Source organism: Boleophthalmus pectinirostris, unplaced genomic scaffold, assembly GCF_026225935.1.
Source record: "Boleophthalmus pectinirostris isolate CB_2022bp ecotype Guang Dong unplaced genomic scaffold, ASM2622593v1 HiC_scaffold_20, whole genome shotgun sequence".
Classification (NCBI taxonomy): domain Eukaryota; kingdom Metazoa; phylum Chordata; class Actinopteri; order Gobiiformes; family Gobiidae; genus Boleophthalmus; species Boleophthalmus pectinirostris.
This window is the reverse complement of record NW_026571153.1, coordinates 20512179-20536832: the sequence shown is the minus strand read 5'-3', so window position 1 is coordinate 20536832 and position 24654 is coordinate 20512179. Positions and strand designations below refer to the sequence as shown.

The 24654-nt window shown below is 38.6% G+C and overlaps 2 long non-coding RNA genes across 2 annotated transcripts in view; one reads left to right on the top strand and one right to left on the bottom strand.

Moving 5' to 3' along the window:
* The first annotated feature begins 989 nt into the window (after window positions 1–989).
* The window catches only part of LOC129409684 (uncharacterized), a 31164-nt gene continuing 7499 nt past the window's right edge, over window positions 990–24654 (top strand). Inside the window, exon 1 of the long non-coding RNA XR_008632524.1 lies at window positions 990–1280. This is a non-coding gene — a long non-coding RNA (uncharacterized LOC129409684). The remainder of the gene's footprint in view (window positions 1281–24654) is intronic.
* On the bottom strand, window positions 4615–6048 carry LOC129409683 (uncharacterized). The gene is made up of 3 exons (XR_008632523.1): window positions 5911–6048; window positions 5780–5835; window positions 4615–5438 (listed from the first exon to the last, which is right to left on the bottom strand). It is a non-coding gene; the product is annotated as an uncharacterized LOC129409683 (long non-coding RNA).

Genomic DNA, 24654 nt, shown 5'->3' with positions numbered 1-24654 from the left:
GTTTTAGTGTACATTCATAATGACAGCTAGTTCTTCTGCATACTTTACTATAATCATTTCTTTATATCTTCGTTTAAGCAGTGTCATATGTTTCATATGAAATGTTTCCTGGTTGTACAGACTCTGGCTGTTTGAGATCAGAGAGAGAGAGAAAGATTTTTTTAGATGACATTCCCTTATATTATGCAAGATTGACTCTTAAGAGCTGTAAGCTATGATAAAGTGTTGTTACCTTTTCAAAAACATACTCAGATTTGTGTTTGTTTCATTCACACATGTTAGAGTAATCCTTTATTATTAGTATGTATACATCCCCAGAACTCAAAACGCTCTGTTCCACTTTGTGATGTCGTGAAGTGGTAGTTTTAAAGTCAACAGCTACAGCTTTTGTTTAGTAGAGATTGGCAATTCCAGGGCTGAAAGTATCCAAATCATTTTACTATAACAGATCAGAAAATAATGTAACATGGGCCCTTTAAGTTGCTCAAGATTTTCCCTTTCAATAAAAATATGAGATTACATTTTTCCAATAATGCTGACTGAGTGATTTGCCATTTGTGACCACAACTTTTCTGGTGGAGGTTCCGTCAAATAATTTTCTCCATGGAGCTGTTATTGCTTCATCTGGAATTTGTCACAGTATGATAACAAACCTTCCTGTCTTCATGGAGGCCAATCCAAACCATTACAGGTCATATCTGTGGAGAACCAACCCCACTCACCGTCAGAATGGTTATTTTTCTAGGCATTTTTGAGCACTAAAACCATCTGTAATTAAGTAAATTTAAGGTAGAGTAAGATAGTGTTGTGGAACATTCACAATGACTTATCCATAGAAACAAGCAGTAACAAAAAAGTTACATAGTACAACTTTAAAATAGACATTTGTGTTCAGCCCTATTTGTTATTCATCCCACCCTTACAATATTAGCATCCGCCTCCACTGAATACAATTGTCTAACATCAGTCAGAGCTGAGGAAAGTGGGCGTCCTGGAGCATCCTGGCCTCATGTCCAGCTGTCCGAGCTCCAGGGAAATCCCACAGGGCAGCGCAGGTCAGAGCCTCTGATGAATAGAGTCTCAAAGTCCACCATCAAAAGAGCTCTCCTCCCTCGGCAGCGCTTCCCCTTTTTGTATCACGAGATCATCACAGACGGTCACAGAGACAGGCCCATGCGTTTGGAGACTGTCAGGGGAAACCGTTTTGCAAAGCTTTCGAACAAATCAGAAGCAAGAAGGATGAGACGCTTCCCCTCTTTCCTCTAGCACTGAAGTTCATGGTGAGTTCAAGCTGCCAAGAGTATGTGTGCGTGTGTCGGATCTGTGTATATGTGTGTGCATGCACAAGTGCGTGTGCCTCTGTGTATGTGTGTGTGTGTTGAAGAGAGGACAGGCACGCTATACCAGCTCTCAGTCAGCTCGTATTAGACATCAGAAAATAAGTAACAAGATATGACTGACTTACATTCTACAGAGAGGTGAAGAAATGTACGTAAAATAATACATTATTTATACTGTGTGTAACCTGTTAGACAAGTATAATGGCTCAGGAAAAAGTACATCAGTCTGGAACTCTTTAAAGCTGCACTGTGTAACATTTCTAGTGGAGTGTGCACCAGCTGTTTGTCTCTATGAAAATGTTATTGTTTTGTCTAGAATGTTCCACAGTATAGATTAAATCTATTACGAGGGAGACAAGCAGGTTACGGCATACACTACATTACAGTTCAGATCTGTGGAGAGTCACCCCTATTCACAGAAGGAAGCAACAGAAACACCTGTAATTAATAAATGGCACAGATATGGAACATTTCGGGCAAAACAATAGCATCTCCATGGAGACAAGTAGGTGGCAGACCCTCCTCCAGAAAAGTTGTGCAGTGCACCTTTAATATTTCAGTGTGGAGGAGCAGCGTCTCTATTCCAAGCTGTCTTAAACCAAAGTCTTATCTGGGGCCTATCATTGGGCAGCTGAGCATTTTCTCTTATTTCTTCTTTATATTTTGATATATTCATAATACACATGTGTAATATCAGATAATTTAATGATTGCTTTCACTCCACATTCTGCATTTTGTTGTCAGTAACGGGTTGAGACATGAGCTTTCAAAAAACGCAATAACCAAATAATGTAATATAGTTATCATATGAAACAACAGGCTTGGATACACTTGCAAAGGTCAGAAAACAGCACGTCTCCACCAATAACGACTCTGCAACCATGCACTTCCCAAATGGTTCAGAGGAGAATTGAATGCTGCATCCATTTTCATAAGCCCCAAAGTGTTGAAACTGCTTTGCAACATCGCCAGGCTGATTTGGCTGTGTTTCCTGTCGCCATATTTCAAAATAAACGTTGCCTCGGGATATTGTAGATTGATTAAAAAAGCAGGTCGGATCATGAAATATGACAGAGGCTTTCTGCTGTGTGAAGTAAAGAATATGAACACGGCTGGATGCCTTTGTTTATGTGAACAAAACACACTGGGAAAAGCATGTCACTTCAGGCCGCGGGGAATATGGGGGAACTGTCAATGAAAGTGAAGTGAAAGTCCAACTATAGACCTATATTATGTTTTGTTTTGTTTTTCTTAATACAAACAGCATATAAAGTTTTATATATAAAGTTTTATAAGTAGAAAATTATGTCTAAATTGTATGAAAGTTCAGCAGGACACACCATAAGGCTCAGTGCCATCTCATAAACCAGGGAAAGAGATGCTCTGTGACAAAGAAGTAAGTAGAACACAGATTTACTTAAAGGTGCACTGTGTAACTTTTTGGTTTACTGATCCACAAGGGAAATTATCTGGATATGGTAGCTCACACATCACAATATATTATAATACAAAGACCAAATACATATAGAAAATATATATGATCTACATGTTGTTTCTTTGTATTACTATTATAACATAATTTGAAGAAGAAATTCCTCAAAGTAGTAACAAATTCTATTATTTTTGGCCAGAATTTCAGTCCTTGCCAATCTTTCGCCACCTATGACTAACCCCCTTAAGACATAAATTTGCAAATAAACTTTTTTTATTTTGCTCAAGCTTTGACTTTCCCCAAATGAATCAACGTTGCTCAAGAGTCAAATTTTCAAATGCATGAGACAACACGTGCAGTCTGAAAAAGAAATAAAAACAAGCAGTAATTTACAAACATGCATGGTGTTGGAAAACAAATGGAAAAAACAGAGGTCAGTTCTCCAAATTGAAAACTTTTGGGAATAGACTTTTTATGTTTTGTTGTCAGGATGTGGTTGAAACCTTTACCCCTTAAATGGTCTATTGGGTCTATAAACTTTGCTTTTGTAGAAAAATGATCCATCTGAAAATCAAAATTCTTTCGAGGCTAATCAGAAAAGTTTAAGAATGTCATAACAATCGAAGCTTCCAACAAAAGTAAAGTTATCCACTTTGCTAAAAACCCATGGGATATTTACATCCAGCAAAATAACCAGAGTTTGGCTTGGCCCATTGCCTCTGTCAAGCAGCTGATAATGTCACTATAGAGAGAACAATTATATATTTTTACCGAGACAATTTCAAACTTACAACAAAAAGATCGCTCCATGAGTTTATAACAAAAGAAATATGGCAAAAAGTACAGCCATGTTTTTCAGCAGTACTTGCACTTCTGACCTTGTAAATCACACGCACAGTTGGCTGTTTGGAGCTGACCTTCTCACACACAAACATGAACAGGAAACATGTGTCGAGACAGTTTGCTCAAGTATATTTTTTGCACATTTTTACTTAAAGGGCCCATATTATGCTGTTATCTAATTTATGGTATAATGTTGCTTCCTCTTTAAAAACAGACTTGGACTTGTGTTTTGTTTCATTCACACCTGTTTAACACACAAACCCTGTTTATTTAGGCTGAGTTCTTTTCTCAGACAAATTAAGATCTGTTCTGTCTTGTGATGTCATGTGGTTATACAGGAAGTGCTCTGCTGTGTTTTTAAACTCCGTACAGCTTTACTAGAATCATTTGTATAATTTCAGCCCTGGACTTGCCAATCTTCACTTAACAAAAAAGTAAAATGTAGCTGTTATCTTTGAAAATTACAGCAGCAGGACATCACAAGGTGAAACAAAGTATTTTGAGCTTTGGAGATTTAGACAGACTATACAACTCCAGGTAAGTTTTTGAGGAGTTAACAACATTCTAACATGGCTAAAAGCTCACAATAGTCAACTACGCGTGATATAGGAAGTGAAATGTCATTCAGAGTTGAGGTGTTTTGATATATTAAATTTGTGTAATTTCTGGAGCTGTAATTTTTTTATTTCGTGGTGCTTTCCAAAAAAAAAAAAGTATAGTGGTGTTTGACCATATTATTGAGTAGACCTGTCAAAATAAGAACATTTTGGAAGTGTAATATATTTAAACAAATTTATACCCCTAACACAATAACACAAAATCAGGATTATCTAAAAAAAAAAAAATAGTCTAAATGTACTAGCCCTTTAAAAAACCATGAGCTGCAATAAATAAGTAGCAGATTGAAACACTTAGGAGTTATAGTAGTAGTTATTTATTTAGAGTATATTATGAGTCATAGAAGTTATTTATTCAACCCTCTACTGCTCAAGTCTCATCGTAGTACACACAAATAACAAACAGTTCCCCACAATTACAAAGGAAAAGGACCAACACTAAATATTGACTCCCAAATATTATTGTTCCAACTATGATTTATTGAACAATAAGTCAATATAGCAATTACAGCCATACTGAGACTTCAAACTGCACAGTGTTATTGAGAAAAAACAAAACACAGCTCTTGTGGTGCATGTGTGATTTTTCCTTCTCTAATCAGAGGTAAATAAATGCATAACAGGCCATGAAATAAACATAAAGTAGTCTTATGTACTCTGCTGTGTGTGGGGGGGTGTTTTACTGTACATTTTAAAGGTACACTATGTAACTTTTCTGGTGGAGGCTCAGTCAAACATGTTACTCTGTGGGGATGTCATTGTTCTGCCTGGAATGTTCCACAGTATGACATTAACCAGTTCTGCTTTCCATTTATTCAAATTCAAAACACGTGGTTTTATGAGACAAGCATTTGATGGGCCCTCTAAAGTTACACAATGCACCTTTAATGCAGGTAGTCACAATCCTGTAACTATATTTTCAAACATTTCTTCCCGGTAGGCCTACTACAAGACTGGATAATTGCATAAAGATAGGTTTTTATAGAAGGACACAGGTTCAAGCTGCTAAAATTTCAAATAACAAAAGAGAACAAAACTTTGCTTAAACTCAAAACTTATAAGCTGATCATTTTGCAGTTTCCTGGTTAAAAAGTACAGTTAAAAGTGATTTGGAGTGGATTGTAGCCAACAGACTGCAGAGGAAGAGCTCCTGTGATAAGACGTGCAGAGGTGATCTGGTACTGGCAGACACAGCAGCCATTCAATCTGTGGAGAGGGGGAAGAGGTGGGGTTATGGACACAGAATGTTACATAAGTATAATTAGGGTCAAACTTAAAATACTTGCTTATCTCTGTATGATCTATCTCTATTCATACTTTGCAGCTTATGTCATCAACATTTCCTGGGGGTGTGACGCTAACTGTAGGCACTGCATGGTCTGAAGCGCTGTTACTCTAAGACTTTAATCTGAGCTTTGTTTTAACATAGTCTGACAATATAGAACTGACTTAGTTGTGACTACAACACTACTAAACAAGGACCTCTCAAATTATATTAAAGTCAAAAAATAGCACCATCCAACAGTTTTTCAGTGAGTCACTCTCACCTTTTTTGAAGGCCCAGAACACATTACCCCTGGTGTAGCTTCCCTTCACTGGCTGCCTGTGTGTTTTAGAATTGATTTTCAGATTTTACTGATCACTTTTAGGTCTTAGTTTACGCTTTGTATCAACTTACATTTCAGAACTTTTAACCCCGTACGAGCCCTCCAGCAACCTTAGATCCTCAGGCAGGTCCCTGTTTGCTGTTCCAAAGTTCAGGCTCCGGATGAAGGGTGATCGAGCCTTTTCAGTCCAGTTTCAGCCTCAGCTTTGGAATGACCTGCCTGAGAAGATAAGCAGCATCAGTATCATTTTTTATTCCTCATTTATTTTTATTCTATTATATGTAATTATATTGTTTGCATCACTGTCTGTTTTAGTGTGCTCTCTGTATGCTATTTTTATTGTTCTATGCTGCTTGTACAGTACTTTGTAAACCTTGTTTTTAAAAGTGCTTTATGAATAAAAATGTATTATTATTATTACAATATACAAATGAGATTCTGATAGGGGTTAGAGCTCACAGCTGCTGTCTTTCCATTCATTCAAATATTGCTGCTTGACTTTTGAAAAATTTGGAAATGAAGTGATTCATAAACAAATAGTTGAACATTTGAACATTCAGTTGAACCATTTAGATTCTGTCCAAATGTCTTTATTAAGGGAAAGCTAATGTCAGTTACAAAGGTCTATAATCATATTAATATTACATGGAATAGTAGCTGAAGCAAATTTGTGAACATGGGGGAGAACAGTGTAGTGCGCTGAAGGAAGCGGGGGGCAGGCCATGCAGCGGGGGGCATTAGAGGCGCAGGTGCCTTAATTGTCCCTTTATAAAGCCCCGGCGAGTGGGCTAACCTGTGAATGAGTGTGCTTCTAAAGAGAGGCCTGAACAAATGAAGGGGTGAAGTGAGTGTGTGAGGAGAGAGAGCCAATGGGGAGGCTGGAGGAGTTAGAGGGGGTTTAAAACATAAATGACATGATGAAGACCTGTTAAAACTCCAAATGAGTGCTAAGAGCTAATGTATTTTGACTGTGGTCTTTACATGTGTGCCATATGAATTTATTTATTTAAAGGTGCATTATGCATATTATATTTATTGTTATTGTTTTGCTGTAGTCACAGTACAGAACTAGAAAAGCACTCAGAGAGCACAGACCTCCGCCAAGGACTACAGTCCCCCTCATATTAATTGTGTTTTCCATAAATATTTGTCTCGTATCTTTCAATTTGGAATATGAAAGAGGATCCCATTGTCCATCCCTGAGTCAAATTTCATGGGGTTTGGTCAATAATTAACCGAGATATTGAGAAACAAAATTTCTGGCCCCATTTACCACAATGTTAACAAAAATTTCAAAGTGATCCAGAATCCAGGATTTCTTCCGGATCACCCCCAAAATGAAATCAGTTCTTCCTTTTCACATTTCCAACAAATCCTGAAAATTTCATCAAAATCGGTCCATAACTTTTTGAGTTATGTTGCTAACAGACAAACAAACAAACAAACAGACAAACGCCGGCAAAAACATAACCTCCATGGCGGAGGTAATTAAACTTATATTCCTTGCATTTATTCAGTATCAGCCATTTTTTTATTAGTAAAAAATACTTCCTGTGATGTTGCGCAGGTGGTGGCCCCTCCATCAGAAAAGTTCAACTTCAACTTCAACAATTAATCTATGGCTTCTTTGTTACTAATAAGAAGGGGAGACTCCAATTGACTTTACAATGAAACATTGTCACCCCTCTCTCTGTTACTGCTGTAGTGAGCCTCATCATGTTGGTCTTAAAATGTTCATATTAACCCACCTTACATGATTCTAGTAGTTTTATTTGGCTATTTTGTCCATAAATCAATTTCTATTCCTAATCAGCTCCAAATTTGCTCCTATAATTGCTGGCCTCATTTGACTGGAGCCAAAAGCTTTGGGTGACTCTCTTCGTCCACTTCTTTATACAGTCTATGAGAAAGGAGAAACACATAAGAATATGTGTCCTAATGTTTCTTTCGAGTATGGTAGCCTGCCATTTAATGCTGAACAAACCAGACAAAGGCCCCAAACTGTGCATCTGATTGGTCAAAGTTCTGGTATAGTGTGTGGAGAGTATATAAACTAATGATGAACACTGAAACAGTGTGTACCTGCAAAAGAGACACAGGCTATAGAAACAGCTACATAAAAGAATTTAGGACTTACATTGTGCTGAAAAGTAAGCAATGTCATAGTTCAGATGCAATGTGGAGCTGAGAGATGTCAGCAGACGGTTATATACAGAAAAGAGATGGTACAGGGAAACAGAAGGTCTAAGAGTAGTGCATTTATTCATCTTTTGAGCACAATGAAACAAACCTCTGTGAACTCTCTTTCGCCCGATCGCAGGCGGCCACCGTTTTGCATGTAAAGGTAAGAATGAGGGTCAGGCCAAGTGTGTGGGCCGATGTAAGGCAGATTCAAATGCCCTGTCTGAAGTGTATGAGATGCAAAGATGAAGCAGAAAAAAGAAAGAAAGGTGGTTAGGAGTGAGAGAAGGACTGGAGAGAGAGAGGAGAGAGGGGGGGTCCCTTTTCGCCTCAGTCAGACAATGTGACACGGCACACGCTATTAATTCTGGCTCAGAGGAGAGAGGCTTGCCTGGCCATCTGCTCGGGGTCAGGGGCATCCACTGGGGTCGGCGTCACATCTACCCCTCTCAAGACCCCCCAAGGCCCCACCCCTCCCCTCTCTCTCTCTCTCTGACCCAACCCTACCCAAATCCACCCCACCCTCCTTGGCTGTCCTCCGCCTGGCAGACACCCGGCCAGCCCTGCGCACATTTCCATAAAACAATTGCCGTCCAACTTGGTGCCTTGTCTCGTGGGCGGGGCTTAACAATGGCCTGTCACATGGAAAGGGTCCCGCAGTGAACAGCGCATATACATTACAAAAGGGGCCACACCACACTATGGCCCCCATTGCACGGACCTCGCCGACTCGCGGTTAGATTTGAGCTTGGCGTTGATTTGTTTTGTTTGCACCAGCGGCCACCCGACAAGCCCCGCCCCCTCCTTCCTCTGCTTAACCATTCTCCAGAGTGACACACACACTCGTGCACGTGGCGGGATGGGGTTATGGAGGGGGTTAGGATTTGAGGCTTAGAGGCAGCACAATGAAGCTGACAGCATATAATTTACAATGTTGCATGTGGTCAGATTTTATATATACTGTATACATATAAGTCTCCTAACACAGGAGAATTCACCACCACCAACGGGACCCAGACATGAACCCTCAAGACACTGATAGTGTTGCTCCTGTTGTAGGGAGTATTATACCTCTTATGACTCAGGCTAAGATAAAGACTGAGCTGCCTGGCTGTGTGAGCCCTCAGTACACCACAGAAATGGAATTTCATAAAAAGTGTATTTTACTGTTCCATTAGTGCAATTTTGTGAGGATCTTTAAAACTATACATTGCACAGATATATGACGCCTTATTTAAAGGTCCTATATTACACAAAATTAGCTCTTATGAACTTTAGTCCATGTTAGATGTACTCCATCAAAAACATACCTGGACTTATGTTTTATTTCATTCACACATCTTTAAGAAATCCTGCATTATTAGTCTGTCGACATCTCCAAAGCTCAAAATGCTCTGTTCCACCATGTGATGTCCTGAAGCAGTACTTTTCATGTTAAGGGCTGCCTTTTAGCTTTACTTCAGTAGAAACTGGAGGTTTAAGGGTTGAAATCATCCATATGATTCTAGAGAAGGTGTATGGAGTTTGAAAACACAGTGGAATATTACCATATGGCATCATAAGGTGGAACAGAGTGTTTTCTTTCTTAGAGAAGAACTTAACCTAAATATGCAGGGTTTGTGTGTTAAACATGTGTGAATGAAACAAAACATAACTCCAGGCATGTTTCTGATGAGGAAACAACATTATGGTGTAACTGAAGAACTGTTAGCAACTGAAGAACTAGTGAAATGCGTGACTGAGTTGCCACGACCAAAGTCACTTTTAGGAAAAAACGCTATTTCTGAATGCAATTTCCTGCTTATAGCATGCAAAGTGGCAGACACATACTTCCTCTTATCAACTGTTCTCAGAAAACCATAGCTGTAGCTGAGTCGGCTATAAGGTTTTGGGTTCACTAAGAAGTTCTTAAAGAAGTTAGGGATTAGGACCGTAGCATCAGCACATGACTAATTATCGTCTTTAACCCTTTAATGCTGTGCCATTTTTAAGTTTATTTTGTCTAACCGTACTAGCTCTTCCTCTCCAACACCCATTTCTTTTACCCAGAACAAAAGCAGACATAAAAGAGTCAGCTTCCTTTGACCTCTTTGGTACTTAAGTGCGTTGATAGACCATGCATGTAGATGTGGTGAGGATTTCTGGTCCCTCCTGTGCCACCCCCTAGAGCTAAATCCCTTAATCTGCCCTGGGACACGTCTGGAGGGCAAAACAAACAAATGGGACCCCCGCACCACTCAAACTCCCCCTTGTGCACTGGTCAAATCCACATACACACTGGCACACCTCCCTACAAGGCCCCCCATCTGTGAACATGACATCACTGGGAGGATAGGCAGACGTGAACCCTCTCAAGGTTAATGAAGTGGGCCTGTGACCGCCGGGGCTGGAGATTCAAATGATGACAGTGGCCATGTTGGGAAGGGAGGGGGTAATGTAACGTGTGTCCAACTCCTTATTTTCTTGGGATTGTTTTATTTTAAACATTACAAATAAAATGTGGTTTGTGTAGATATCATTTAATACTGTCAGAAGTATTCAATCCAGGCAGCTCCATGAAGTAAGAGTTGTTTTAATGGCATAAAATCACATACATTTTCAATAGGCCTGCAGGCTGCACACCGAATACTGTAATTATATATTTTTTAATCACACTGAAACAAAATCACTGACTCGATTGAAAGAAGAAGCAAAAAAAATTAAAAGTATTTCCAGTCAACTGCTAATAAATGACATTTTGAATTTGAATCAGTTTATTTTTGCTAATCAATAACATAGAAGACAAATGTAGTTGGAAGGGTCAGAACATCCTCGTAAATGTGTGTCAGGTGGTCTGAGAAGGTTATAAAACTGGAGGTCTGTGTTTATGGGGGGAGAGGTCAGAGGTCAATGGCACGGTGTCAAAGGTCAAAAGGTCAATGTGAAGTGCTGCATTTAGCTCCAGGTGCTATAACAGTTTATGGTAATGAGAGAGAGAACCGTGTTTTACAATTCAAATAAATGGAATTTAATAAAAATGTTAATAAGCCCCATGTTATAAAAGCTATTACTATTAGCCTTGGATGGGTCTTTTTCACAACCTTTAACCCTCATTCTAACCCTACACTTAACCTGATTATGAATAATATGTCAGAAAAAAAATGTACATAGTAGTATGGGTCATTGATGCTAAAATTTGGCTAACTCATTAAATTAAGTATTTGCTATTAAATCATATCTTATATGAATAGTATTCTAATCAACAATCATTCATACTTAAAGGTCCTATATTACACAGAATTGACTCTTATGAGCTGTCATTATGTTATGATGTTGTTACCTTCTCATAAAACATACCTGGAATTGTGTTTTGTTTCATTCACACATGTTTAAGTAATCCTTTATTATTAGTCTGTCTACATCTCTAAAGCTCATGTGATGCCATCAAGTGGCAGTTTTCAAATTAACAGCTACCTTTTACTTTTAGTTCAATAGCAACTGGCAATTCCAGAGCTGAAAACAGTCAAATGATTCAAGTGAAGTTGTATGGAGTTTAAAAACACAGTGGAGCACTTTCTGTATTACCACATGACATCACAAGGTGGAGTGTTTTCTATTTGAGAGAAGAACTCAGCCTAAAATGAAGTGATTGTGTGTTGAACATATATGAGTGAAACAACTCCACACAATTGCAGGTATGTTTTTGATGAGGAAACATGATCAGAAAATAGTGTAATATGGGCTCATTAAAAGACAAATAAATAAATAAATAAACAAGCTATGAATATGGAACCTTGGATTTGTAAGTGACCTTAAGTCCCCTTTCTGAATTCACCACACACACTTTCAGACAAGCTTCAAACTGATATGAAGTTAACCCAAATATCTTTTTCTTCTTCTTCCTTCACTTACTTTTATGATTACACTTGTGTTTATATTCTCCCCTCTTACTACCGTCATATAAACGCCATCTTTTCCTGTCTTCTTCGTGGTTTACCTCTGCCTCATCCTGACTCACCAGCACAAGAGATGAGCCAGAGCCTGACGTCACCCCTCTTTATTCCGAATCGGGGTGATCTCATGTACCGTAACCACAGCGGAGCTGTCGTCCAAGTGTCAGGGGCAGACTGGTCAAACCTATAAGGACCACATCTGCAGAAGAGATATGGGAGCAGTGGTGAATGAAGTACTCAATTTTGTTACTTAAATGTACATTACAGAACTTTTCTGGTGGAGGGTTCGGTACCTACTTGTCTCTATGGTGATGTTATTGCTTTGACTTTAAACACACCCATCTACACCCACTTTACTCATAATGGGTGTGTCTATTGCTCAAAAGTACCATAATTCCTTCTGTGCATACAGTAGGTGCGACTCTCCACAGATCTGAATTGTAATGTAGAGTAGAGCTGTGACCTACTCATCTCCCTCATGGTAGTTAGGTTTAATCTATACCGTGGAACAATCTAGACAAAACATTAATATTTCCATGGCGATGAACAGGTGGTGGACCCTCCACTATAAATGTTATGAAAAAATGTTTAAAAGTATTGAAATACCCATTTAAAAATGTACTTTAAGACTAAAAAGTGAAAGTATGTCAAACAAGTTAAATGTAGTGATTAAAAAATTATACATACTTTGGATAACAGATAGCAATTTCTTATTTTTCTCAAGAATTTTGTGTATTTATTTTTGTTTGCTCAAAGCCAAATCTTAAAATCATATAAAAAACACTTTTACTTCTCAGTCCTGTTCAAAAATGTAGTGGAGTGGAAAGTCCAAATACCTGCTCTCAAATGTAGCGAAGTAAAAAGTACACTGTTAAATTTACAGAAACCTAAAAATGTGTTCAGTACTTTTACTTCATTTCTTCCATCTCTGTACGGGAGTTGTGCTAGCTCCTAATCCATCACTTCACTTTCAAATACAAGGAAGTTATTAAGGGACATAAAGAAGGGCTTAGAGAGTAGAACCACTAAAATGTAAACAAGTGAACTTTTCTCATTTGTGAGTGTGGCCCGGAGGTTCAGAGCAGCGCGTATGAGAGAGTGGAGCCTAGTTGACCGTAACGTGGAAAGTGTGACACGATTGTGCAAGATGTGCCAGAGGACTGATAAAAAACATGCTGTTCTGTTGTTGGCTTCCAGACGCTAAAAGACTTATGATAGAATGCTAACATGTGGGCTAAGCAATCAGTGATGGGAAGAATACTTTGAAAATGTAGTTACAGAATACTGAATAACTGAATTAAAATGTGTTTTGTAATGTATTCTGATACGTGGTCCAATCAGAGTACTTTATTCTGAGTACTTAGAATACTTTCACTCAAAGTTAGATTTACATAATTGTGTACAAAGGCAGCGTAGGATTAAAGGTGCATTGTGTAACTTTTCTGGTAGAGGGTCCATCAAAAGCTTTTCCCCATGGAGTTGTCATTGCTTTCTCTGGAATATTTCACAGTATACTATTAAACCTTTCTATCTCCACTGAGACCAAACCAGACCAAGTTACAGGTCAGATCTGTGGAGAGGCAACCATGCTCACAGTCAGAATGCCTGTTTCTCTCTATAGTTTTGAGCTATAAAACCACTTGTAACTGAATAAATGTAGAGGTGTTTAATATCATACTATGGAACACTCCAGGCAGAGCAATGACATTTCCATAGAAACCAACAGTAGAAAGGATGCCCAACCAAAAAGTTCGATAATGTACCTTTAAAAACAACAATTATAGGAAAACACATGCACACGCTATAAGAGCAATATGTTTTCTATTGTTCTTACTAATTTTGTGCAGTTTGAAGTCTAAATCATGTGATCATGTACCACCATGTACTCCTTTGATTTAATGAAAGTAACTGTATTCCGAATACACTGCAAAAAGTAATGTCTAGGGAAGTTGACTTTATTTGAGTAAATTCAACTTGACAAGTAAAATTATCTATCAATGGAATAAAAGTGTTTTTCTTAATTCAAGCAACAGCATACTTTGTTTCTTTTTTTAAGTGCAAAGAGTTGTGTTTTTCTTATTTTAAGTGTAGAGATATGTGTTTTCATATTTTAACTACAAAAGTCTTGGTAGATAATGTTACTTGTCCAGTGAAATTGACTCAAATCATGATGAAACTTTCTTAATACAAGTAACCTTAATTTGGCTAGATTTTATTTTTTGCAATGTACCACCAAATTAAAAAGTAACTGTACTGGAATCAGTGACTCAAAATTAGTATTCCGGGTACGTATTCTTGGTACATGTATTCACTTACTTCCCCACACTGTATACAAAGCAGTTTTGAAAGCTTTGATTATGATGGAACAATACTTTCCTAAATGTAAACCTATGCATTATTATTTGGATAGAGGAACATTTATCTGTACAGTGGGAGTCAGAGGAAGTGGGCCTCACTGTAAACGGGCAAACCAAGGTTGGAAAACGGAAACTGATCATTTTGTCTTGCTATACCATATCGTACAGATTCTATATTAAACATAATTATCTCGTGTGATGTTTAAACCATGTTATAATGTTATAATAATATTATTGTGCATTACTGTCTGTATGCTCTCAAGTGGTAGTTTTCAAGTTAACAGCTACCTTTTACTTTTCATAGTTGAAATCATCCAAATGATTCTAGTGAAGGTACAAAGCAAAATGTTATGTGTTTGAGAGAAGAACTCATCTTAAATATGCAGGATTTGTGTATTACAAATGTGTGAATGAAATAAAACACAACTCCAGGTAAATTTTGATGAGGAAACAAAACATTATAACATAGATTACAAAATAGCATAACATGGCCCCTTAAACGATTTGGTTTGAGTTTCTCCATTCATTGTCGAATTATGTAAGAACAAATAAATCTTTTATCAAAACTGTAGAAACCTAAGCTTAACCCAGACTCTGTATATAAATGGACATCGTTAATGTGCTACCCACCGCGTTCCAAATAGGAAGTCCGGGCTCTTCAAGCTTCTACTGACTCTGGCTCCCATTGTCTTACACTGGAATATTGTTGTCCCTCTCTCTGTAAGTGCTGCAGTGAGCCTCATCATTTTGGTCTTCAAATGTTAATTAATTCGCTCTACATGTTGTCCATCACTATGTTGTCCATCCAAAAAATACTATTCATAATATAGAGCCCAGCGAGCTTCATTTGAGTGGTGCTGAACACTATGGGTGACGTCATTAAGTCCACTTTTTTTTTTATACAGTTTATAGCTTTCTGCTGTGTGCTTTTTTTTTTCTTAATTATTGAGACCACTGTTGTGCTGATCCATTTATGTTTCATTTGTGAAAGTTTTACATTCTAAACTTTTAGCAAATACAAGAAAACAAAAACAAAAAAACAAAAAAAAGGAAAAAAAACCAACACCATTCTATAGAGAGTTGCCTAGAACTAGAGAATGAGGGATTCTGTGGTCTGCTTTGTGTTTCCTCAAGTCTTATCGGTTTGTTAGAGCAGTACTAGCCCACATCTGTGCCTGTGTGCGTAGATATGTGTGTGTGTTTGTGTGTGTGTGTGTCTGTGTGTGTGACAGAGACAGAGAGAGACAGGGAGAGAGTGCGAGAGAGAGAAGAGAGACAGACAGACAGACAGAGAGAGGAGAGAGAGAAGAGAGACAGACAGACAGAAAGAGAGAGGAGACAGAGAGAAAGAGGAGAGAAAGAGACAGACAAACAGAGAGAGAGAGCAAGAGGAGCGAGAGGAAAGAGAGAGAGAGAGAGAGGGTCAGACTGGGCAGTGATCCAACCTCTTCAGAGCTGGAGTTTCACCACAGGAGGCTGCGGTGGGCACTCTGCCAATCACGCTGCTACACACACACACACACGCACACACACATGCACACACACACACACACACACACACACACACATACACACAAATGGGGATTCTCAGAGTCAGAGGCGAAGGACCAGTGCCGCGGGTGGCTGGGGGCGGGTCTGACCATTTACTAACCCCCACCAACGCAGCACGGAACGGGGCAGAAGAGGGACAGAGGAACGGAACTGTGGGGGACCTGGATGATAAGGCGGGATGGGAGAAAAACACTGATAGTGCAAGGGGTGCCATGGAGAGTGAAAAATAGTGGAAAACAAACAGGAGCTAACAAGAGACAGTGTAGTTTGAAATATTTGTAACAGTCTGATGGGAAAGTCCTTGTTTTGTTTTTTTAATGGTGCACTACGTAACCTTTTGGTTGGGGGTCTGTCACCTGCTTGTTTGGATATGTCACAGCATGTTCCACAGTATGACATTAAACAAGTCTACCTTATATTTATTCAATTACAGATGGTTTATAGCTCAAAGATATGTAGAAAAACAGGCATTCTGACTTTAGCGGGGTTGCCTCTCTATAGACCTGATCTGTAAATTAGTCTGATTTTGTCTCCATGAAGATAGAAAGGTTTAATGCTATACTGTGAAACATTCCAGACAAAGCAATAACATCTCCACGGAGAAAAGCATTTGATGGACCCTTCACCGGATGCACCTTGAGTGTAGTATGGATAGAATTAGTATAGCCCAGGGTAATAGGGCAAATGAATGCAATTGAAGTACATGCACAGTATGAATTAAAATAAAAAAGAACTGATCCAGACACTCAGGGAGCACAAGCCACAAGTGTAAATTACATGCAAGCTCCAAGAAAATGAAAGGCCCCAGGAAAGATTCATATCAGAAATGAGTTTAAACACAGACCTTTATTTTAACTAAATAGAAAGCTGTCTCTTAAATACATGATCGAGAAAGAGAAAGCTGGTGGTGTAATAACTGTAAACAGGGGTGTAGTACAAAATTCGGAGCCCTGGGTACGAATCACCTAGGTGGGCCTTAATTTCTACCTTGATTCATCAATCAGTTTCACTTCATGGAAAGCATCTAACCTTGCAGCATTAGGATTTGTTCACTCGACAGTAGGCAGGTACTTTTTTTATTTAACCAATCGCTGCTATTTGGTATGTAATGCACCAAATCCCATAGGAAGAAGGACAAAAATGTCTTTTTCCTTGATAAAATTCACCAAACATTCTCATTGTTCCGGCTTCGTCTACGTCCATCTCGACCGCTTTGTTTACTGTTGTGCTGTACCACAAAAGGGACCCAGACAGACACTTGAGTTTGACGTCATGGCTTCACAGCTCTTGTGGATTGGTCAGTGTGCGGTCTACAACTTCTGGGGTTCTTGCAAACCCTCTAGTGTATTCTGATTCCTGACCTACTCGCTGGAGAGAAATGAAATTGAGAGGAGGCACTAGGTGGCGCCAGCCTGGCTACCGTATTACATGTTCTCTACATGAAAATTGCATATTGCAGATTTTGTGAAGGGCCCCTCCCTGTTCTAGGCTCTGGGTAAACAGTATCTTTTAAACCCTCTAGTCTGATGCCTCTGATTATAAAATAAGGCATTCTCAAAATAAATTATTTTACTGGAAGATGAAGTTAAAATTAGTCAAGTTAAAAAAAGGCACCCTGTCAGCAAAATTGATATTAAAAAATTGAAATGTGAACTGTGCTGTTGTTGGAGATGCCCAGTGCCAAAGCAAAACTGCAATATTTAGATGCATGAGAAACGCTATATGGACTTTTATTCTTGTTTTGTTAAAGGTCTTATATTATGCAAAATTGACTCTTGTGAGCTTAGAATATTGTTATCTCCTCAAAAATATACCTGGAGTTGCGTTTTGTTTCATTCACACATGTTTGAGTAATCCTTTATTATTTGTCTGTATACATCTCAAAAATGTTTACCTTTAGTTCAGTAGAGATTGGCAATTCCAGAACTGAAATTATCCAAATGATTCTAGAGAAGTTTTAATAGTTTAAAAACATAGTGGAGCACTTCATGTATTACCACATAAGAGAGGAACTCAACCTAAATATGCAGGATTTGTGTGTTAAACATGTGTGAATGAAACAAAACACAACTTCAGGTATGTTTTTGATGAGGAACCAACATGATAACAGATCAGAAAATAGTGTAATATGGGCCCTTTGATAATTTGAATCTATAATATCTAAAGAAAGTGCCTGTTGTAATGAAAGACAGTAAAATCATTCATTTCAGCAAGTGTTTTCTGAGCAAGGACATGGAGCCAATTAGCAGCTTGTATCTGCACTGGGCTGAATCAGCAGTGTCTGTAGCAGGTGGGAGAGGTCCAGCAGATGCACAGGGAGGAAAATGTGTTGGAAAAGAGGAACTGTGTGTTTTTCATAAAGGAAAGAGCCTGACAGACAGAGACAAGAGGCTGAGTGGAAAAAGGATAAGAGGTGTTACAAAAGACATGGACGACGGGTACATTTGGGGCACGTCTCACTTCTCTTTCCTCACTTCCTTCTCCTTGATTCCTCTCCTCGACCCTCCATTTTTCAGCTGTCAATCAAATGTGCCATATTAAGTGGTGTCCCAAAGCTTAGAGGAGACAAAGGAAGGAAACCATGGAGAACACACAGGAGGCAGACATCAGATCAAATACTCAAACCCTCAGCTCTTCTCTCCTATGTTCTTCTCTCCTCTGCTCATCTTTCCTCTGGTCTTCTCATCCTCTGCTCTTCTTCCTTTAACTTCTCTCTCCTCTGCTCCCCTGTCCTCTGCTTTTCTCCCCTATCCTCTTCTTCTCCCTCCTCCTCACTGCTCCTCTGTGGCTGGGACTTCCTCTCCCATTTCCTGCGGAACCAGGGAGAGGAATCAAGGAGAAGGAAGCGAGGAAAGACAAATGAGATGCAGCCGCAGACATCAAGTACATTTGGATTCATTCAAAACAAGTGAGCGTTCAAAGACAAACGCAGGAGATGTGATTTCCAGGTGTTAATAGTGTGAGCTTCTCTGTTCACAACTCATTATCACCTACAAATTGCGGATGAATTTTAATTTCCTAGGTTCCTCAAATCCTCAACGTGGCACATTAAATGAATCACTGAACATTCATTTGCACGTCCAACTGCTGAAAAAATGTTGCTATTTAAAATTTAAAAACAGTGCAGCTCTTCATTGGTGAATGTGTCACATTGAACTTTTAGGGGGTGACTGGAACATTTGAATTCATTTTATTCACTGTGTTTAATAATCAGTTAAAGGGGGCGTATTGTTTTCTCATCTATGTTACAATGTTGTTTCAAGCCAGGCTGGTGCCCCCTAGTGCCTCCCCTCAATTTCATTTCTCTCCAGCGACTAGGTCAAGAATTGGAATACACTATTTGCAAGAACCCTGGAAGTTGTAGACCATGCCCAGACCAAGCAGCAAAGAGCTGTGAAGCCATGACGTCAAACTCAAGCGCCTGTCTGGGTCCCTTTTGTGGTGCAGCACAACAGTAAACAAAGCGGTCGAGATGGATGTGGACAATAGATGGATGTACATTCTGTGTTGGCAACGATTCCCGAGATCGAGGATTTAAAGCCGGAACAAAGAGAATGTTTGGTGAATTTTATGAAGGGGAAAGACGTTATTGCCCTTCTTCCTACGGGATTTGGTGCATTACATACGTCATGACCAGATAGCAGCGATTGGTTAAATAAACGAAGTACCTGCTTAACATTGAGCAAATGAATCCTAATGCTACGAGGTCAGATGGTTTCCATGAAGTGAAACCAGCTGATGAATCAGACTATGTTGTTTCCTCATCAAAAACATACTTGGAGTTGTGTTTTCTTTTATTCACACATATTTAACATGCAAATCCTAGGAGTTCTTCTCTCAAACTGAAAACACTCTGTTCCACCTTGTGATGTCATGGTAATACAGCAAGTGCTCTACTGTGTTTTTAAACTCCATACACATTCATTAGAATCATTTGGATAATTTTCCTATAGGGTTGTCAAAAGTATCAAAAATCTGATATTAATCAATACTAAAACTTGTATTGAAACTAGATACTCATTGAAGCAAGTACCAATACAAAAAATGCACATTCAAAGGACAGAAATGAGCCTTTTCTGAATAGTTTTAGAATGATCTTGAGTATGGATCAGCATTTATGGAACCTACCTGGACGACTGAGAGATTACACAGACAGAAGGACATGGAAATACAAAAGAAAGCACTATGATTTAATGTTGAAAATCCTATTCTATTGCCTAAATAAAAAGTTTATTTTTATTATCATTGTGGTGTTGGAATCAGTTTGAGTATTGAATATCAAAATCGAGTTTTAAATTTTAAGCTTTGGTTTCTCAGAGGTGAGGAAAATAGTTATAAAATATAGTAATCATAAAACAGAATCATAGTTGCCAGGTTCTGAATGAATTTGCACAGACTGTCAAAAGACTCAAATAAAACAAATACACTCAATTCAACATCTGGAAATCCATCTTTATACGATACACAAGCGGTGAACTCAACAATATAAAGGTAAAGAGGAAAACAGCAGCGAAAAATTGTAACTTAAGGTGGCCAGACCCTCCAACAAGGTCACTCCAGTCTCCCTTCAGACCTCCTTGTGTCAAACCCCTCTTTTGTTGGCGCGTTGTCTTGACTCCAGTGCAGAGGGGAGGACAGGCATTCTCTGAGAAAGCGAGGAAGAGAGAAAGAAAGAGAGAGAGTGAGTGAGCGGGCACAGAAAGAGAGGCCTTGTGTGCAATTGCCAAAGTGGTGTACGGTTTCCAGCAGCCTTGTTTTCCTGACTTAGCCATTCTGTAAGCCTTCTATCCACTTCCCCTTGTTGCACACATACACAGAAGCACACAACAGCTCTCGCATCTCAAATCTCACTACATATCGCGGAAGATAGGAGCTCTTGGAAAAACTAGCCCCAGCCGTCCCCTCTGGCAATTCCCAAAGAACGTCTCCAGTTGCTCCACCACGTTCCTCAACACTGGCCCATTGGTTTACTTAGGCAGAGGCTCATCCAGCTACTTAATCTGTGTTATTGGAACTGGGCTCATATCAGTCCCCTTCCATCTAAATATTATTGGAGGCAGAGATAATAAAGGGGGCAGTAAATATGGGGGAGGCACAGCAAGACCACTTCCTAGTTGGGGTTTTGGGGCAGATGTGTTAATGGCTGCTTTTCTCTTGTGTTTGAAGAGTCTTGCTATAATGTAGTCCAAATCAAATAAATCTTCATATTTCCATTTGTAAATGCAGTAGAGTTTTATTTATTTGTTTGACTGTTGATAACTGAAATTACAGGGAGCAATGCACTAATAGTCAGTGGTGGATGATGTACTCAATTTTGTTACTTAATTACAGATACATGTGCAAAATATTACGCGAATAAGACTAAAAGTATCACATGAAAAACATCTACTGAAGTGCCTGTTTAAAAATGTACATTAAAAGTAAAAAGTAAGTGTTTTCCAGAGATTTTTTGAACAATTAAAGAATCAAATGTAGTGATTTTGACAAAGAATTTATCTGATTTTAAGTGATTCAACTAATTTCAGAATTTCTCTAGCTGTTTTTGTGTATTTGGTTTGGGATATTTACTCAAATTAAATGTTTTAAAAATAAGACTCAGCCATTTCAGCAGGTCTCAAACCATAAAGAAAAATACTTTTTACTTTTGAGTCCAGATCTAAAATGTAGTGGAGAAGAAAGTACAGATACACGCTCTCAAATATTGTGAGATAAAAGTAAAAAGTATCCACTTTAAAGTTTACTTAAATAAAATACAGATACCTAAAAAACTGTACTTAAGAATTGCACTTTAACTTTTGTACTTCATTACCTTCAACCACTGCAAATCCTGCTGCCATGTGGCTCAGTAGAGCAGCAGTACATATGCAGAGGAGTTCATCTGTCAGTATACTTTTCAGATTAACTTTACAAACAAATTCTAAAACTATCATGCAAAACTGTAGTAATGCAGTACAAAAGTATTGCAGTAAGTATGCAGCTAAATAGCATATGTACAAGCTCCACTGCGTATTTTACACAATGCATTAATGGCAGCTGATAACATGCCTGTCTGTTCCTCAGTGGAAAAGGGGATAGGGTTACACTGTTTTGGTATATTGGGTTATACGTACAATTATGAATACACATTACTATGATTACGGCCTTGACAGTTATAATGAAGGTATTATTCTCAACACAATAAGACTAATTTTACTGTAATCTGAAACGTCTGTGCATTTAGAGCAGGCGGTGAAATGCTTATGTAAAAGTCATGAACTGACCTCAATAATGACTGATGTCTGCACCTTTGTACTGTCTCATACAACTGGTTTTGCAGCTTTCTAGGTAATTCTGTAGATTTATTTTTTTTAAGAGAGGGAGTACTCAGACCCCCAAGGCCACAAAGTCTCATAAAACATGCAGTTACATCAGAGAATATCATATATATAATTACATATAAGTTTTACTAGTTTTTATATGACACTATGCTCCAATAATGGGCATTATAAAAAACACATAGGTAAATTTGCACATAGAAATGCACATAATTAAAGGGCCCACATTACGCAATTTTCTGATCTGTTACAATGTTGTTTCCTCATCAAAACCATACATGAAGTTGTGTTTGTTTAACACACATATTTAGGATGTTTTAGGGTGACTGGATTTTCAAAATAAAAAACTGGGACACATTTGAGTTGGGGTGGTTGGTATAAATAAAACTGTGAAAAGAGCGTGTAACATTGTCCATTCTCACTTGTGGGTCAGTTATAATCTGAGGGACTGTTGTTGCAATTTTTTTTTTTGTCTTTTTCAAGCATGGTTTCTATATTTTAGCAAAACAAATGACAATATATTGTCCTCTTTACTGTTGGTGGGTATCAAATTGGTCAAAAATGGGGACAACTGGGGTATTTCTTGTATAAAACTGGGACAAATCACTGGTTTTGTATAAACTGCAGGGACAGGGGACACAGGGCTCAAAACAGGGACTGTCCCAGGTATATAGGGACGTCTGGTCACTCTATAATGTCTTTCAAACAAAAAACACTCTGTTCCACATTGTGATGTCATGTGGTAATACAGGAAAAGCTCCACTACACACCTTCTCTAGAATAATTTGAACAATTTCAGCCCTGGAACTGCCAATCTCTACTGAACTGAAGGTAAAAGCTAGTTTTTAATTTGGAAACTAGCACTACATGACATCACAACAGCATTTCTTTGGAGATATAGGCAGACTGATAATACAGGATTACTCAAACATGTGTGAATGAAACAAAATACAAGTCTAGGCATGTTTTTGAGGAGGTAACAACATTATAACATGTGTAAAAGTTTGCAAGAGTCAGTTTTGCATAATATATGACCTGTAACGGTGACATACAACTATTATGCAAACCCAACTTAGTTTATAAGTATTTTAAGCACTGCTATTTTCAACCAATATTACTATTGAAAATGTCCAGAATATAGAATAATCATGATCCATTGGTATCATTATACGCTAACAATATTGCAGACAAAAGTATAAGTCTTTAAGTCCATCCTCAACTGAAAATACATAAAGCGTATTGTCCATCTGTCGAAAATGACTTTAATCCCAACTGATTTCTGAATAGACCTCACCCAACCAGTTACGCACAAGTCTAATGCCCTTCCCACATCTGTTAAATTTGTTAGTAACCAAACAAAATAATTAACGTAGTCTACCTTAGCGCATAAAACTACCGAAGAGAACTTAATGAAACTAAAACGTTAGCAATAGCATGTTAGTGGTTCACCAGGAGCTTTAAATAGTCGGACTAGTCAGTGATTTGTATAATTACTTACAGTGCTAGCCGTAGACTGTGGTGGGTTTTATATGCTAGCAGAGGTAGCATGACCCAGGCTGGCTTCTCTGAGCACTGGAGCACATTAGAACTGCAGAAGCCACAAGTACAAGTTGGTTTTCCGTAGCTCTTGTCTTGGCCCCGCTGTCCGAGCCAAAACCGCGCTCCCTGATACCTCAGCCTCTGTCCAAGCGATTCATTCACCCATCCTGCCACTAAAGAAACACGCTAACACAGAGCCAACGCTACATTAAACTGCCTGTACTTTTCCAACCACATGCTTTCGCGGACAGACAAGCTAACCGCGAGTTTTATGTATAGTTTACATAAGATACCAGACGCTAGCATGTTTTGACCAGGTGCAGAGAACTGTATCCAAAGCTACAACTTCAAAACAAAGTGAAGTGGCGTTTCTGAAAGCTATTTTGGTAGTGTAATAACTCCATATGGTAAAATGCCGTCTAACAGGGGCGTTAGATTGGGGGGGGGATAAAGGGTACTGTTTACCCAGGGCCCAGTGCAAGCAGTGGCCCCTCATAAAGTCATCTAACATGCTTCTAATATGCGTTTTTTATTAGTCAACAAGTAGTGTGGGCCCACCAAAATTATTTGTACCCACAGGCCCAGAATTTAATGCCTACACCCCTGCACCCTTACAATAGAGCTTTTTCACAGACATTTAGCCATAGAAAAAAAATAACCTGAAGTTTTGCAACCGTACAGCGCGGGAGTTCCGGACGCTGTGAAAAAGGTCTATGAGTGACTTCAGTGGAGCTCAGCAGTGACCGCCCATCCCCTGGTTCTGGAAGTAAATTTCCCATTCATATTTCTCATAAAAATAATAATGAAAGCTTGCTCAGGGCTAATCAGCTACATGGTAACTACTGATCATAAGACATATAATTTTTAAAGTTTAGTTAAAGTTTAGCCTTTTTGGACTTAAATCAACTGTGTTTGGATATTACTTACCACATACCTGCTTA